Here is a 17355-nt window from a genome sequence, read left to right as displayed (position 1 = left end):
GAGCCACAAATTTCCTTCCACCCAGCGTTCCCCCATGTCTCCCGATAAAAATGATACCTCACTTGTGTGGGTAGTTCTAGCGCCCACAACAGGAAACGCCCCAAAGCGCAACATGGACAAATCCAAATTTTTTAAAGAAAACTGAGGTGTTTTTTGCAAAGTGCCTACCTGTATATTTTGGCCTGTAGCTCAGCCGGCACCTAGGGAAACATACCAAACCTGTGTATTTCTGCAAACTAGAGATCTAGGGGAATCCAAGATGGGGTGACTTGTGTGGCTCGGACCAGGTTCTGTTACCCAGAATCCTTTGCAAACCTCAAAATTTGGCTAAAAAAACACATGTTCCTCACATTTCTGTGGCAGAAAGTTCTGGAATCTGAGAGTAGCCACAAATTTCCTTCCACCCAGCGTTCCCCCAAATCTCCTGATAAAAATGATACCTCACTTGTGTGGGTAGGCTTAGCGCCCGCGACATGAAACGCCCCAAAGCGCAACATGGACACATCCATTTTTTTTAAAGAAAACAGAGGTGTTTTTTGCAAAGTGCCTACCTGTAGATTTTGGCTTGTAGCTCAGCCGCCACCTAGGGAAACCTACCAAACCTGTGCATTTCTGAAAACTAGAGACCTAGGGGAATCCAAGATGGTGTGACTTCTGTGGCTCGAACCAGGTTCTGTTACCCAGAATCCTTTGCATACCTCACAATTTGGCTAAAAAAACACATGTTTCTCACATTTCTGTGGCAGAAAGTTCTGGAATCTGAGAGGAGCCACAAATTTCCTTCCACCCAACGTTCCCCCACGTCTCCCGATAAAAATGATACCTCACTTGTGTGGGTAGGCCTAGCGCCCGCGACAGGAACCGCCCCAAAGCGCAACGTGGACACATCCAAATTTTTTAAAGAAAACAGAGGTGTTTTTTGCAAAGTGCCTACCTGTAGATTTTGGTCTCTAGCTCAGCCGCCACCTAGGGAAACCTACCAAACCTGTGCATGTCTGAAAACTAGAGACCTAGGGGAATCCAAGATGGGGTGACTTGTGTGGCTAAGACCAGGTTCTATTACCCAGAATCCTTTGCAAACCTCAAAATTTGGCTAAAAAAACACATGTTCCTCACATTTCTGTGGCAGAAAGTTCTGGAATCTGAGAGGAGCCACAAATTTCCTTCCACCCAGCGTTCCCCCACGTCTCCCGATAAAAATAATACCTCACTTGTGTGGGTAGGCCTAGCACCCGCGACAGGAAACGCCCCAAAAGGCAACATGGACACATCCAAATTTTTGAAAAAAAACAGAGGTGTTTTTTGCAAAGTGCCTACCTGTAGATTTTGGCCTGTAGCTCAGCCGCCACCTAGGGAAACCTACCAAACCTGTGCATTTCTGAAAACTAGAGACATAGGGGAATCCAAGATGGGGTGACTTGTGTGGCTCGGACCAGGTTGTTACCCAGAATCCTTTGCAAACCTCAAAATTTGGCTAAAAAAACACATGTTTCTCACATTTTTGTGGCAGAAAGTTCTGGAATCTGAGAGGAGCCACAAATTTCCTTCCACCCAACGTTTCCCCACGTCTCCCGATAAAAATGATACCTCACTTGTGTGGGTAGGCCTAGCGCCCGCGACAGGAACCGCCACAAAGCGCAACGTGGACACATCCACATTTTTTAAAGAAAACAGAGGTGTTTTTTGCAAAGTGGCTACCTGTAGATTTTGGTCTCTAGCTCAGCCGCCACCTAGGGAAACCTACCAAACCTGTGCATGTCTGAAAACTAGAGACCTAGGGGAATCCAAGATGGGGTGACTTGTGTGGCTAGGACCAGGTTCTATTACCCAGAATCCTTTGCAAACCTCTAAATTTGGCTAAAAAAACACATGTTCCTCACATTTCTGTGGCAGAAAGTTCTGGAATCTTAGAGGAGCCACAAATTTCCTTCCACCCAGCGTTCCCCCACGTCTCCCGATAAAAATAATACCTCACTTGTGTGGGTAGGCCTAGCACCCGCGACAGGAAACGCCCCAAAAGGCAACGTGGACACATCCAAATTTTTGAAAAAAAACAGAGGTGTTTTTTGCAAAGTGCCTACCTGTAGATTTTGGCCTGTAGCTCAGCCGCCACCTAGAGAAACCTACCAAACCTGTGCATTTCTGAAAACTAGAGACCTAGGGGAATCCAAGATGGGGTGACTTGTGTGGCTCGGACCAGGTTGTTACCCAGAATCCTTTGCAAACCTCAAAATTTTGCTAAAAAAACACATGTTCCTCACATTCCTGTGGCTGAAAGTTCTGGAATCTGAGAGGAGCCACAAATTTCCTTCCACCCAGCGTTCCCCCACGTCTCCCGATAAAAATGATACCTCACTTGTGTGGGTAGGCCTAGCGCCCGCGACAGGAAACACCCCAAAGCGCAACGCGGACACATCCAATTTTTTAAAGAAAACAGAGGTGTTTTTTGCAAAGTGCCTACCTGTAGATTTTGGCTTCTAGCTCAACCGCCACCTATGGAAACCTACCAAACCTGTGCATTTCTGAAAACTAGAGACCTAGGGGAATCCAAGATGGGGTGACTTGTGTGGCTCGGACCAGGTTCTGTTACCCAGAATCCGTTGCAACCCTCAATATTTGGCTAAAAAAACACATGTTCCTCACATTTCTGTGGCAGAAAGTTCTGGAATCTGAGAGGAGCCACAAATTTCCTTCCACCCAGCGTTCCCCCACGTCTCCCGATAAAAATAATACCTCACTTGTGTGGGTAGGCCTAGCACCCGTGACAGGAAACGCCCCAAAAGGCAACGTGGACACATCCAAATTTTTTTTTAAAAACAGAGGTGTTTTTTGCAAAGTGCCTACCTGTAGATTTTGGCTTGTAGCTCAGCCGCCACCTATGGAAACCTACCAAACCTGTGCATTTCTGAAAACTAGAGACCTAGGGGAATCCAAGATGGGGTGACTTGTGTGGCTCGGACCAGGTTCTGTTACCCAGAATCCGTTGCAACCCTCAATATTTGGCTAAAAAAACACATGTTCCTCACATTTCTGTGGCAGAAAGTTCTGGAATCTGAGAGGAGCCACAAATTTCCTTCCACCCAGCGTTCCCCCACGTCTCCCGATAAAAATAATACCTCACTTGTGTGGGTAGGCCTAGCACCCGCGACAGGAAACGCCCCAAAAGGCAACGTGGACACATCCAAATTTTTGAAAAAAAACAGAGGTGTTTTTTGCAAAGTGCCTACCTGTAGATTTTGGCCTGTAGCTCAGCCGCCACCTAGGGAAACCTACCAAACCTGTGCATTTCTGAAAACTAGAGACCTAGGGGAATCCAAGATGGGGTGACTTGTGTGGCTCGGACCAGGTTGTTACCCAGAATCTTTTGCAAACCTCAAAATTTGGCTAAAAAAACACATGTTCCTCACATTTCTGTGGCAGAAAGTTCTGGAATCTGAGAGGAGCCACAAATTTCCTTCCACCCAGCGTTCCCCCACATCTCCCGATAAAAATGATACCTCACTTGTGTGGGTAGGCCTAGTGCCCGCGACAGGAAACGCCCCAAAGCGCAACGTGGACACATCCACATTTTTTAAAGAAAACATAGGTGTTTTTTGCAAAGTGCCTACCTGTAGATTTTGGCCTCTAGCTCAGCCGCCACCTAGGGACACCTCCCAAACCTGTGCATTTCTGAAAACTAGAGACCTAGAGGAATCCAAGATGGGGTGACTTGTGTGGCTCGGACTAGGTTCTGTTTCCCAGAATCCTTTGCAAACCTCAAAATTTGGCTAAAAAAACACATGTTCCTCACATTTCTGTGGCAGAAAGTTCTGGAATCTGAGAGGAGCCACAAATTTCCTTCCACCTAGAGTTCCCCCACATCTCCCGATTAAAATGATACCTCACTTGTGTGGGTAGTTCTAGCGCCCACAACAGGAAACGCCCCAAAGCGCAACATGGACAAATCCAAATTTTTTAAACAAAACTGAGGTGTTTTTTGCAAAGTGCCTACCTGTATATTTTGGCCTGTAGCTCAGCCGGCACCTAGGGAAACCTACCAAACCTGTGCATTTCTGCAAACTAGAGATCTAGGGGAATCCAAGATGGGGTGACTTGTGTGGCTCGGACCAGGTTCTGTTACCCAGAATCCTTTGCAAACCTCAAAATTTGGCTAAAAAAACACATGTTCCTCATATTTCTGTGGCAGAAAGTTCTGGAATCTGAGAGGAGCCACAAATTTCCTTCCACCCAGCGTTCCCCCACGTCTCCCGATAAAAATAATACCTCACTTGTGTGGGTAGGCCTAGCGCCCGTGACAGGAAACGCCCCAAAGCGCAACGTGGACACATCCAAATTTTTGAAAATAAACAGAGGTGTTTTTTGCAAAGTGCCTATCTGTAGATTTTGGCCTCTAGCTCAGCCGCCACCTAGGGAAACCTACCAAACCTGTGCATTTCTAAAAACTAGAGACCTAGGGGAATCCAAGATGGGGTGACTTGTGTGGCTCGGACCAGGTTCTGTTACCCAGAATCCTTTGCAAACCTCAAAATTTGGCTAATAAAACACATGTTCCTCACATTTCTGTGGCAGAAAGTTCTGGAATCTGAGAGGAGCCACAAATTTCCTTCCACCCAGCGTTTCCCCACGTCTCCCGATAAAAATGATACCTCACTTGTGTGGGTAGGCCTAGCGCCCGCGATAGAAAAGGCCCAAAGCGCAACGTGGACACATCCAATTTTTTAAAAGAAAACAGAGGTGTTTTTTGCAAAGTGCCTACCTGTAGATTTTGGCCTGTAGCTCAGCCGCCACCTAGGGAAACCTACCAAACCTGTGCATTTCTGAAAACTAGAGACCTAGGGGAATCCAAGATGGGGTGACTTGTGTGGCTCGGACCAGGTTCTGTTACCCAGAATCCGTTGCAACCCTCAATATTTGGCTAAAAAAACACATGTTCCTCACATTTCTGTGGCAGAAAGTTCTGGAATCTGAGAGGAGCCACAAATTTCCTTCCACCCAGCGTTCCCCCACGTCTCCCGATAAAAATAATACCTCACTTGTGTGGGTAGGCCTAGCACCCGCGACAGGAAACGCCCCAAAAGGCAACGTGGACACATCCAAATTTTTGAAAAAAAACAGAGGTGTTTTTTGCAAAGTGCCTACCTGTAGATTTTGGCCTGTAGCTCAGCCGCCACCTAGGGAAACCTACCAAACCTGTGCATTTCTGAAAACTAGAGACCTAGGGGAATCCAAGATGGGGTGACTTGTGTGGCTCGGACCAGGTTGTTACCCAGAATCTTTTGCAAACCTCAAAATTTGGCTAAAAAAACACATGTTCCTCACATTTCTGTGGCAGAAAGTTCTGGAATCTGAGAGGAGCCACAAATTTCCTTCCACCCAGCGTTCCCCCACATCTCCCGATAAAAATGATACCTCACTTGTGTGGGTAGGCCTAGTGCCCGCGACAGGAAACGCCCCAAAGCGCAACGTGGACACATCCACATTTTTTAAAGAAAACATAGGTGTTTTTTGCAAAGTGCCTACCTGTAGATTTTGGCCTCTAGCTCAGCCGCCACCTAGGGACACCTCCCAAACCTGTGCATTTCTGAAAACTAGAGACCTAGAGGAATCCAAGATGGGGTGACTTGTGTGGCTCGGACTAGGTTCTGTTTCCCAGAATCCTTTGCAAACCTCAAAATTTGGCTAAAAAAACACATGTTCCTCACATTTCTGTGGCAGAAAGTTCTGGAATCTGAGAGGAGCCACAAATTTCCTTCCACCTAGAGTTCCCCCACATCTCCCGATTAAAATGATACCTCACTTGTGTGGGTAGATCTAGCGCCCACAACAGGAAACGCCCCAAAGCGCAACATGGACAAATCCAAATTTTTTAAACAAAACTGAGGTGTTTTTTGCAAAGTGCCTACCTGTATATTTTGGCCTGTAGCTCAGCCGGCACCTAGGGAAACCTACCAAACCTGTGCATTTCTGCAAACTAGAGATCTAGGGGAATCCAAGATGGGGTGACTTGTGTGGCTCGGACCAGGTTCTGTTACCCAGAATCCTTTGCAAACCTCAAAATTTGGCTAAAAAAACACATGTTCCTCATATTTCTGTGGCAGAAAGTTCTGGAATCTGAGAGGAGCCACAAATTTCCTTCCACCCAGCGTTCCCCCACGTCTCCCGATAAAAATAATACCTCACTTGTGTGGGTAGGCCTAGCGCCCGTGACAGGAAACGCCCCAAAGCGCAACGTGGACACATCCAAATTTTTGAAAATAAACAGAGGTGTTTTTTGCAAAGTGCCTATCTGTAGATTTTGGCCTCTAGCTCAGCCGCCACCTAGGGAAACCTACCAAACCTGTGCATTTCTAAAAACTAGAGACCTAGGGGAATCCAAGATGGGGTGACTTGTGTGGCTCGGACCAGGTTCTGTTACCCAGAATCCTTTGCAAACCTCAAAATTTGGCTAATAAAACACATGTTCCTCACATTTCTGTGGCAGAAAGTTCTGGAATCTGAGAGGAGCCACAAATTTCCTTCCACCCAGCGTTTCCCCACGTCTCCCGATAAAAATGATACCTCACTTGTGTGGGTAGGCCTAGCGCCCGCGATAGAAAAGGCCCAAAGCGCAACGTGGACACATCCAATTTTTTAAAAGAAAACAGAGGTGTTTTTTGCAAAGTGCCTACCTGTAGATTTTGGCCTGTAGCTCAGCCGCCACCTAGGGAAACCTACCAAACCTGTGCATTTCTGAAAACTAGAGACCTAGGGGAATCCAAGATGGGGTGACTTGTGTGGCTCGGACCAGGTTCTGCTACCCAGAATCCGTTGCAAACCTCAAAATTTGGCTAAAAAAACACATGTTCCTCACATTTCTGTGGCAGAAAGTTCTGGAATCTGAGAGGAGCCACAAATTTCCTTCCACCCAGCGTTCCCCCATGTCTCCCGATAAAAATGATACCTCACTTGTGTGGGTAGTTCTAGCGCCCACAACAGGAAACGCCCCAAAGCGCAACATGGACAAATCCAAATTTTTTAAAGAAAACTGAGGTGTTTTTTGCAAAGTGCCTATCTGTATATTTTGGCTTGTAGCTCAGCCGCCACCTAGGGAAACCTACCAAACCTGTGCATTTCTGAAAACTAGAGACCTAGGGGAATCCAAGATGGGGTGACTTGTGTGGCTCGGACCAGGTTCTGTTACCCAGAAACCGTTGCAAACCTCAAAATTTGGCTAAAAAAACACATGTTCCTCACATTTCTGTGGCAGAAAGTTCTGGAATCTGAGAGGAGCCACAAATTTCCTTCCACCCAGCGTTCCCCCACGTCTCCCAATAAAAATGATACCTCACTTGTGTGGGTAGTTTTAGCGCCCACAACAGGAAACGCCCCAAAACGCAACATGGACAAATCCAAATTTTTTAAAGAAAACTGAGGTGTTTTTTGCAAAGTGCTTACCTGTATATTTTGGCCTGTAGCTCAGCCGGCACCTAGGGAAACATACCAAACCTGTGTATTTCTGCAAACTAGAGATCTAGGGGAATCCAAGATGGGGTGACTTGTGTTGCTCGGACCAGGTTCTGTTACCCAGAATCCTTTGCAAACCTCAAAATTTGGCTAAAAAAACACATGTTCCTCACATTTCTGTGGCAGAAACTTCTGGAATCTGAGAGTAGCCCCAAATTTCCTTCCACCCAGCGTTCCCCCAAATCTCCTGATAAAAATGATACCTCACTTGTATGGGTAGGCTTAGCGCCCGCGACATGAAACGCCCCAAAGCGCAACATGGACACATCCATTTTTTTTAAAGAAAACAGAGGTGTTTTTTGCAAAGTGCCTACCTGTAGATTTTGGCTTGTTGCTCAGCCGCCACCTAGGGAAACCTACCAAACCTGTGCATTTCTGAAAACTAGAGACCTAGGGGAATCCAAGATGGTGTGACTTCTGTGGCTCGGACCAGGTTCTGTTACCCAGAATCCTTTGCAAACCTCACAATTTGGCTAAAAAAACACATGTTTCTCACATTTCTGTGGCAGAAAGTTCTGGAATCTGAGAGGAGCCACAAATTCCTTCCACCCAACGTTCCCCCACGTCTCCCGATAAAAATGATACCTCACTTGTGTGGGTAGGCCTAGCGCCCGCGACAGGAACCGCCCCAAAGCGCAACGTGGACACATCCAAATTTTTGAAAGAAAACAGAGGTGTTTTTTGCAAAGTGCCTACCTGTAGATTTTGGTCTCTAGCTCAGCCGCCACCTAGGGAAACCTACCAAACCTGTGCATGTCTGAAAACTAGAGACCTAGGGGAATCCAAGATGGGGTGACTTGTGTGGCTAGGACCAGGTTCTATTACCCAGAATCCTTTGCAAACCTCAAAATTTGGCTAAAAAAACACATGTTCCTCACATTTCTGTGGCAGAAAGTTCTGGAATCTGAGAGGAGCCACAAATTTCCTTCCACCCAGCGTTCCCCCACGTCTCCCGATAAAAATAATACCTCACTTGTGTGGGTAGGCCTAGCACCCGCGACAGGAAACGCCCCAAAAGGCAACATGGACACATCCAAATTTTTGAAAAAAAACAGAGGTGTTTTTTGCAAAGTGCCTACCTGTAGATTTTGGCCTGTAGCTCAGCCGCCACCTAGGGAAACCTACCAAACCTGTGCATTTCTGAAAACTAGAGACCTAGGGGAATCCAAGATGGGGTGACTTGTGTGGCTCGGACCAGGTTGTTACCCAGAATCCTTTGCAAACCTCAAAATTTGGCTAAAAAAACACATGTTTCTCACATTTTTGTGGCAGAAAGATCTGGAATCTGAGAGGAGCCACAAATTTCCTTCCACCCAACGTTCCCCCACGTCTCCCGATAAAAATGATACCTCACTTGTGTGGGTAGGCCTAGCGCCCGCGACAGGAACCGCCACAAAGCGCAACGTGGACACATCCAAATTTTTGAAAGAAAACAGAGGTGTTTTTTGCAAAGTGCCTACCTGTAGATTTTGGTCTCTAGCTCAGCCGCCACCTAGGGAAACCTACCAAACCTGTGCATGTCTGAAAACTTGAGACCTAGGGGAATCCAAGATGGGGTGACTTGTGTGGCTAGGACCAGGTTCTATTACCCAGAATCCTTTGCAAACCTCAAAATTTGGCTAAAAAAACACATGTTCCTCACATTTCTATGGCAGAAAGTTCTGGAATCTTAGAGGAGCCACAAATTTCCTTCCACCCAGCGTTCCCCCACGTCTCCCGATAAAAATAATACCTCACTTGTGTGGGTAGGCCTAGCACCCGCGACAGGAAACGCCCCAAAAGGCAACGTGGACACATCCAAATTTTTGAAAAAAAACAGAGGTGTTTTTTGCAAAGTGCCTACCTGTAGATTTTGGCCTGTAGCTCAGCCGCCACCTAGAGAAACCTACCAAACCTGTGCATTTCTGAAAACTAGAGACCTAGGGGAATCCAAGATGGGGTGACTTGTGTGGCTCGGACGAGGTTGTTACCCACAATCCTTTGCAAACCTCAAAATTTTGCTAAAAAAACACATGTTCCTCACATTCCTGTGGCTGAAAGTTCTGGAATCTGAGAGGAGCCACAAATTTCCTTCCACCCAGCGTTCCCCCACGTCTCCCGATAAAAATGATACCTCACTTGTGTGGGTAGGCCTAGCGCCCGCGACAGGAAACGCCCCAAAGCGCAACGTGGACACATCCAATTTTTTGAAAGAAAACAGAGGTGTTTTTTGCAAAGTGCCTACCTGTAGATTTTGGCTTGTAGCTCAGCCGCCACCTATGGAAACCTCCCAAACCTGTGCATTTCTGAAAACTAGAGACCTAGGGGAATCCAAGATGAGGTGACTTGTGTGGCTCGGACCAGGTTCTGTTACCCAGAATCCGTTGCAACCCTCAATATTTGGCTAAAAAAACACATGTTCCTCACATTTCTGTGGCAGAAAGTTCTGGAATCTGAGAGGAGCCACAAATTTCCTTCCACCCAGCGTTCCCCCACGTCTCCCGATAAAAATAATACCTCACTTGTGTGGGTAGGCCTAGCACCCGCGACAGGAAACGCCCCAAAAGGCAACGTGGACACATCAAAATTTTTGAAAAAAAACAGAGGTGTTTTTTGCAAAGTGCCTACCTGTAGATTTTAGCCTGTAGCTCAGCCGCCACCTAGGGAAACCTACCAAACCTGTGCATTTCTGAAAACTAGAGACCTAGGGGAATCCAAGATGGGGTGACTTGTGTGGCTCGGACCAGGTTCTGCTACCCAGAATCCGTTGCAAACCTCAAAATTTGGCTAAAAAAACACATGTTCCTCACATTTCTGTGGCAGAAAGTTCTGGAATCTGAGAGGAGCCACAAATTTCCTTCCACCCAGCGTTCCCCCATGTCTCCCGATAAAAATGATACCTCACTTGTGTGGGTAGTTCTAGCGCCCACAACAGGAAACGCCCCAAAGCGCAACATGGACAAATCCAAATTTTTTAAAGAAAACTGAGGTGTTTTTTGCAAAGTGCCTACCTGTATATTTTGGCCTGTAGCTCAGCCGGCACCTAGGGAAACATACCAAACCTGTGTATTTCTGCAAACTAGAGATCGGGGGGAATCCAAGATGGGGTGACTTGTGTGGCTCGGACCAGGTTCTGTTACCCAGAATCCTTTGCAAACCTCAAAATTTGGCTAAAAAAACACATGTTCCTCACATTTCTGTGGCAGAAAGTTCTGGAATCTGAGAGTAGCCACAAATTTCCTTCCACCCAGCGTTCCCCCAAATCTCCTGATAAAAATGATACCTCACTTGTGTGGGTAGGCTTAGCGCCCGCGACATGAAACGCCACAAAGCGCAACATGGACACATCCATTTTTTTTAAAGAAAACAGAGGTGTTTTTTGCAAAGTGCCTACCTGTAGATTTTGGCTTGTAGCTCAGCCGCCACCTAGGGAAACCTACCAAACCTGTGCATTTCTGAAAACTAGAGACCTAGGGGAATCCAAGATGGTGTGACTTCTGTGGCTCGGACCAGGTTCTGTTACCCAGAATCCTTTGCAAACCTGACAATTTGGCTAAAAAAACACATGTTTCTCACATTTCTGTGGCAGAAAGTTCTGGAATCTGAGAGGAGCCACAAATTTCCTTCCACCCAACGTTCCCCCACGTCTCCCGATAAAAATGATACCTCACTTGTGTGGGTACGCCTAGCGCCCGCGACAGGAACCGCCCCAAAGCGCAACGTGGACACATCCAAATTTTTGAAAGAAAACAGAGGTGTTTTTTGCAAAGTGCCTACCTGTAGATTTTGGTCTCTAGCTCAGCCGCCACCTAGGGAAACCTACCAAACCTGTGCATGTCTGAAAACTAGAGACCTAGGGGAATCCAAGATGGGGTGACTTGTGTGGCTAGGACCAGGTTCTATTACCCAGAATCCTTTGCAAACCTCTAAATTTGGCTAAAAAAACACATGTTCCTCACATTTCTGTGGCAGAAAGTTCTGGAATCTTAGAGGAGCCACAAATTTCCTTCCACCCAGCGTTCCCCCACGTCTCCCGATAAAAATAATACCTCACTTGTGTGGGTAGGCCTAGCACCCGCGACAGGAAACGCCCCAAAAGGCAACGTGGACACATCCAAATTTTTGAAAAAAAACAGAGGTGTTTTTTGCAAAGTGCCTACCTGTAGATTTTGGCCTGTAGCTCAGCCGCCACCTAGAGAAACCTACCAAACCTGTGCATTTCTGAAAACTAGAGACCTAGGGGAATCCAAGATGGGGTGACTTGTGTGGCTCGGACGAGGTTGTTACCCAGAATCCTTTGCAAACCTCAAAATTTTGCTAAAAAAACACATGTTCCTCACATTCCTGTGGCTGAAAGTTCTGGAATCTGAGAGGAGCCACAAATTTCCTTCCACCCAGCGTTCCCCCACGTCTCCCGATAAAAATGATACCTCACTTGAGTGGGTAGGCCTAGCACCCGCGACAGGAAACGCCCCAAAAGGCAACATGGACACATCCAATTTTTTGAAAGAAAACAGAGGTGTTTTTTGCAAAGTGCCTACCTGTAGATTTTGGCTTGTAGCTCAGCCGCCACCTATGGAAACCTACCAAACCTGTGCATTTCTGAAAACTAGAGACCTAGGGGAATCCAAGATGGGGTGATTTGTGTGGCTCGGACCAGGTTCTGTTACCCAGAATCCGTTGCAACCCTCAATATTTGGCTAAAAAAACACATGTTCCTCACATTTCTGTGGCAGAAAGTTCTGGAATCTGAGAGGAGCCACAAATTTCCTTCCACCCAGCGTTCCCCCACGTCTCCCGATAAAAATAATACCTCACTTGTGTGGGTAGGCCTAGCACCCGCGACAGGAAACGCCCCAAAAGGCAACGTGGACACATCAAAATTTTTGAAAAAAAACAGAGGTGTTTTTTGCAAAGTGCCTACCTGTAGATTTTAGCCTGTAGCTCAGCCGCCACCTAGGGAAACTTACCAAACCTGTGCATTTCTGAAAACTAGAGACCTAGGGGAATCCAAGATGGGGTGACTTGTGTGGCTCGGACCAGGTTCTGCTACCCAGAATCCGTTGCAAACCTCAAAATTTGGCTAAAAAAACACATGTTCCTCACATTTCTGTGGCAGAAAGTTCTGGAATCTGAGAGGAGCCACAAATTTCCTTCCACCCAGCGTTCCCCCATGTCTCCCGATAAAAATGATACCTCACTTGTGTGGGTAGTTCTAGCGCCCACAACAGGAAACGCCCCAAAGCGCAACATGGACAAATCCAAATTTTTTAAAGAAAACTGAGGTGTTTTTTGCAAAGTGCCTACCTGTATATTTTGGCCTGTAGCTCAGCCGGCACCTAGGGAAACATACCAAACCTGTGTATTTCTGCAAACTAGAGATCTAGGGGAATCCAAGATGGGGTGACTTGTGTGGCTCGGACCAGGTTCTGTTACCCAGAATCCTTTGCAAACCTCAAAATTTGGCTAAAAAAACACATGTTCCTCACATTTCTGTGGCAGAAAGTTCTGGAATCTGAGAGTAGCCACAAATTTCCTTCCACCCAGCGTTCCCCCAAATCTCCTGATAAAAATGATACCTCACTTGTGTGGGTAGGCTTAGCGCCCGCGACATGAAACGCCCCAAAGCGCAACATGGACACATCCATTTTTTTTAAAGAAAACAGAGGTGTTTTTTGCAAAGTGCCTACCTGTAGATTTTGGCTTGTAGCTCAGCCGCCACCTAGGGAAACCTACCAAACCTGTGCATTTCTGAAAACTAGAGACCTAGGGGAATCCAAGATGGTGTGACTTCTGTGGCTCGGACCAGGTTCTGTTACCCAGAATCCTTTGCAAACCTCACAATTTGGCTAAAAAAACACATGTTTCTCACATTTCTGTGGCAGAAAGTTCTGGAATCTGAGAGGAGCCACAAATTTCCTTCCACCCAACGTTCCCCCACGTCTCCCGATAAAAATGATACCTCACTTGTGTGGGTAGGCCTAGCGCCCGCGACAGGAACCGCCCCAAAGCGCAACGTGGACACATCCAAATTTTTGAAAGAAAACAGAGGTGTTTTTTGCAAAGTGCCTACCTGTAGATTTTGGTCTCTAGCTCAGCCGCCACCTAGGGAAACCTACCAAACCTGTGCATGTCTGAAAACTAGAGACCTAGGGGAATCCAAGATGGGGTGACTTTTGTGGCTAAGACCAGGTTCTATTACCCAGAATCCTTTGCAAACCTCAAAATTTGGCTAAAAAAACACATGTTCCTCACATTTCTGTGGCAGAAAGTTCTGGAATCTGAGAGGAGCCACAAATTTCCTTCCACCCAGCGTTCCCCCACGTCTCCCGATAAAAATAATACCTCACTTGTGTGGGTAGGCCTAGCACCCGCGACAGGAAACGCCCCAAAAGGCAACATGGACACATCCAAATTTTTGAAAAAAAACAGAGGTGTTTTTTGCAAAGTGCCTACCTGTAGATTTTGGCCTGTAGCTCAGCCGCCACCTAGGGAAACCTACCAAACCTGTGCATTTCTGAAAACTAGAGACATAGGGGAATCCAAGATGGGGTGACTTGTGTGGCTCGGACCAGGTTGTTACCCAGAATCCTTTGCAAACCTCAAAATTTGGCTAAAAAAACACATGTTTCTCACATTTTTGTGGCAGAAAGTTCTGGAATCTGAGAGGAGCCACAAATTTCCTTCCACCCAACGTTTCCCCACGTCTCCCGATAAAAATGATACCTCACTTGTGTGGGTAGGCCTAGCGCCCGCGACAGGAACCGCCACAAAGCGCAACGTGGACACATCCAAATTTTTTAAAGAAAACAGAGGTGTTTTTTGCAAAGTGCCTACCTGTAGATTTTGGTCTCTAGCTCAGCCGCCACCTAGGGAAACCTACCAAACCTGTGCATTTCTGAAAACTAGAGACCTAGGGGAATCCAAGATGGTGTGACTTCTGTGGCTCGGACCAGGTTCTGTTACCCAGAATCCTTTGCAAACCTCACAATTTGGCTAAAAAAACACATGTTTCTCACATTTCTGTGGCAGAAAGTTCTGGAATCTGAGAGGAGCCACAAATTTCCTTCCACCCAACGTTCCCCCACGTCTCCCGATAAAAATGATACCTCACTTGTGTGGGTAGGCCTAGCGCCCGCGACAGGAACCGCCCCAAAGCGCAACGTGGACACATCCAAATTTTTGAAAGAAAACAGAGGTGTTTTTTGCAAAGTGCCTACCTGTAGATTTTGGTCTCTAGCTCAGCCGCCACCTAGGGAAACCTACCAAACCTGTGCATGTCTGAAAACTAGAGACCTAGGGGAATCCAAGATGGGGTGACTTGTGTGGCTAAGACCAGGTTCTATTACCCAGAATCCTTTGCAAACCTCAAAATTTGGCTAAAAAAACACATGTTCCTCACATTTCTGTGGCAGAAAGTTCTGGAATCTGAGAGGAGCCACAAATTTCCTTCCACCCAGCGTTCCCCCACGTCTCCCGATAAAAATAATACCTCACTTGTGTGGGTAGGCCTAGCACCCGCGACAGGAAACGCCCCAAAAGGCAACATGGACACATCCAAATTTTTGAAAAAAAACAGAGGTGTTTTTTGCAAAGTGCCTACCTGTAGATTTTGGCCTGTAGCTCAGCCGCCACCTAGGGAAACCTACCAAACCTGTGCATTTCTGAAAACTAGAGACATAGGGGAATCCAAGATGGGGTGACTTGTGTGGCTCGGACCAGGTTGTTACCCAGAATCCTTTGCAAACCTCAAAATTTGGCTAAAAAAACACATGTTTCTCACATTTTTGTGGCAGAAAGTTCTGGAATCTGAGAGGAGCCACAAATTTCCTTCCACCCAACGTTTCCCCACGTCTCCCGATAAAAATGATACCTCACTTGTGTGGGTAGGCCTAGCGCCCGCGACAGGAACCGCCACAAAGCGCAACGTGGACACATCCAAATTTTTTAAAGAAAACAGAGGTGTTTTTTGCAAAGTGCCTACCTGTAGATTTTGGTCTCTAGCTCAGCCGCCACCTAGGGAAACCTACCAAACCTGTGCATGTCTGAAAACTAGAGACCTAGGGGAATCCAAGATGGGGTGACTTGTGTGGCTAGGACCAGGTTCTATTACCCAGAATCCTTTGCAAACCTCTAAATTTGGCTAAAAAAACACATGTTCCTCACATTTCTGTGGCAGAAAGTTCTGGAATCTTAGAGGAGCCACAAATTTCCTTCCACCCAGCGTTCCCCCACGTCTCCCGATAAAAATAATACCTCACTTGTGTGGGTAGGCCTAGCACCCGCGACAGGAAATGCCCCAAAAGGCAACGTGGACACATCCAAATTTTTGAAAAAAAACAGAGGTGTTTTTTGCAAAGTGCCTACCTGTAGATTTTGGCCTGTAGCTCAGCCGCCACCTAGAGAAACCTACCAAACCTGTGCATTTCTGAAAACTAGAGACCTAGGGGAATCCAAGATGGGGTGACTTGTGTGGCTCGGACCAGGTTGTTACCCAGAATCCTTTGCAAACCTCAAAATTTTGCTAAAAAAACACATGTTCCTCACATTCCTGTGGCTGAAAGTTCTGGAATCTGAGAGGAGCCACAAATTTCCTTCCACCCAGCGTTCCCCCACGTCTCCCGATAAAAATGATACCTCACTTGTGTGGGTAGGCCTAGCGCCCGCGACAGGAAACGCCCCAAAGCGCAACGTGGACACATCCAATTTTTTGAAAGAAAACAGAGGTGTTTTTTGCAAAGTGCCTACCTGTAGATTTTGGCTTGTAGCTCAGCCGCCACCTATGGAAACCTACCAAACCTGTGCATTTCTGAAAACTAGAGACCTAGGGGAATCCAAGATGGGGTGACTTGTGTGGCTCGGACCAGGTTCTGTTACCCAGAATCCGTTGCAACCCTCAATATTTGGCTAAAAAAACACATGTTCCTCACATTTCTGTGGCAGAAAGTTCTGGAATCTGAGAGGAGCCACAAATTTCCTTCCACCCAGCGTTCCCCCACGTCTCCCGATAAAAATAATACCTCACTTGTGTGGGTAGGCCTAGCACCCGCGACAGGAAACGCCCCAAAAGGCAACGTGGACACATCAAAATTTTTGAAAAAAACCAGAGGTGTTTTTTGCAAAGTGCCTACCTGTAGATTTTAGCCTGTAGCTCAGCCGCCACCTAGGGAAACTTACCAAACCTGTGCATTTCTGAAAACTAGAGACCTAGGGGAATCCAAGATGGGGTGACTTGTGTGGCTCGGACCAGGTTCTGCTACCCAGAATCCGTTGCAAACCTCAAAATTTGGCTAAAAAAACCCATGTTCCTCACATTTCTGTGGCAGAAAGTTCTGGAATCTGAGAGGAGCCACAAATTTCCTTCCACCCAGCGTTCCCCCATGTCTCCCGATAAAAATGATACCTCACTTGTGTGGGTAGTTCTAGCGCCCACAACAGGAAACGCCCCAAAGCGCAACATGGACAAATCCAAATTTTTTAAAGAAAACTGAGGTGTTTTTTGCAAAGTGCCTACCTGTATATTTTGGCCTGTAGCTCAGCCGGCACCTAGGGAAACATACCAAACCTGTGTATTTCTGCAAACTAGAGATCTAGGGGAATCCAAGATGGGGTGACTTGTGTGGCTCGGACCAGGTTCTGTTACCCAGAATCCTTTGCAAACCTCAAAATTTGGCTAAAAAAACACATGTTCCTCAAATTTCTGTGGCAGAAAGTTCTGGAATCTGAGAGTAGCCACAAATTTCCTTCCACCCAGCGTTCCCCCAAATCTCCTGATAAAAATGATACCTCACTTGTGTGGGTAGGCTTAGCGCCCGCGACATGAAACGCCCCAAAGCGCAACATGGACACATCCATTTTTTTAAAAGAAAACAG

Source organism: Pleurodeles waltl, chromosome 1_2, assembly GCF_031143425.1.
Source record: "Pleurodeles waltl isolate 20211129_DDA chromosome 1_2, aPleWal1.hap1.20221129, whole genome shotgun sequence".
Taxonomy (NCBI): Eukaryota; Metazoa; Chordata; class Amphibia; order Caudata; family Salamandridae; genus Pleurodeles; species Pleurodeles waltl.
The sequence above is the reverse complement of the archived record's forward strand: the minus strand, read 5'-3'. Positions refer to the sequence as shown.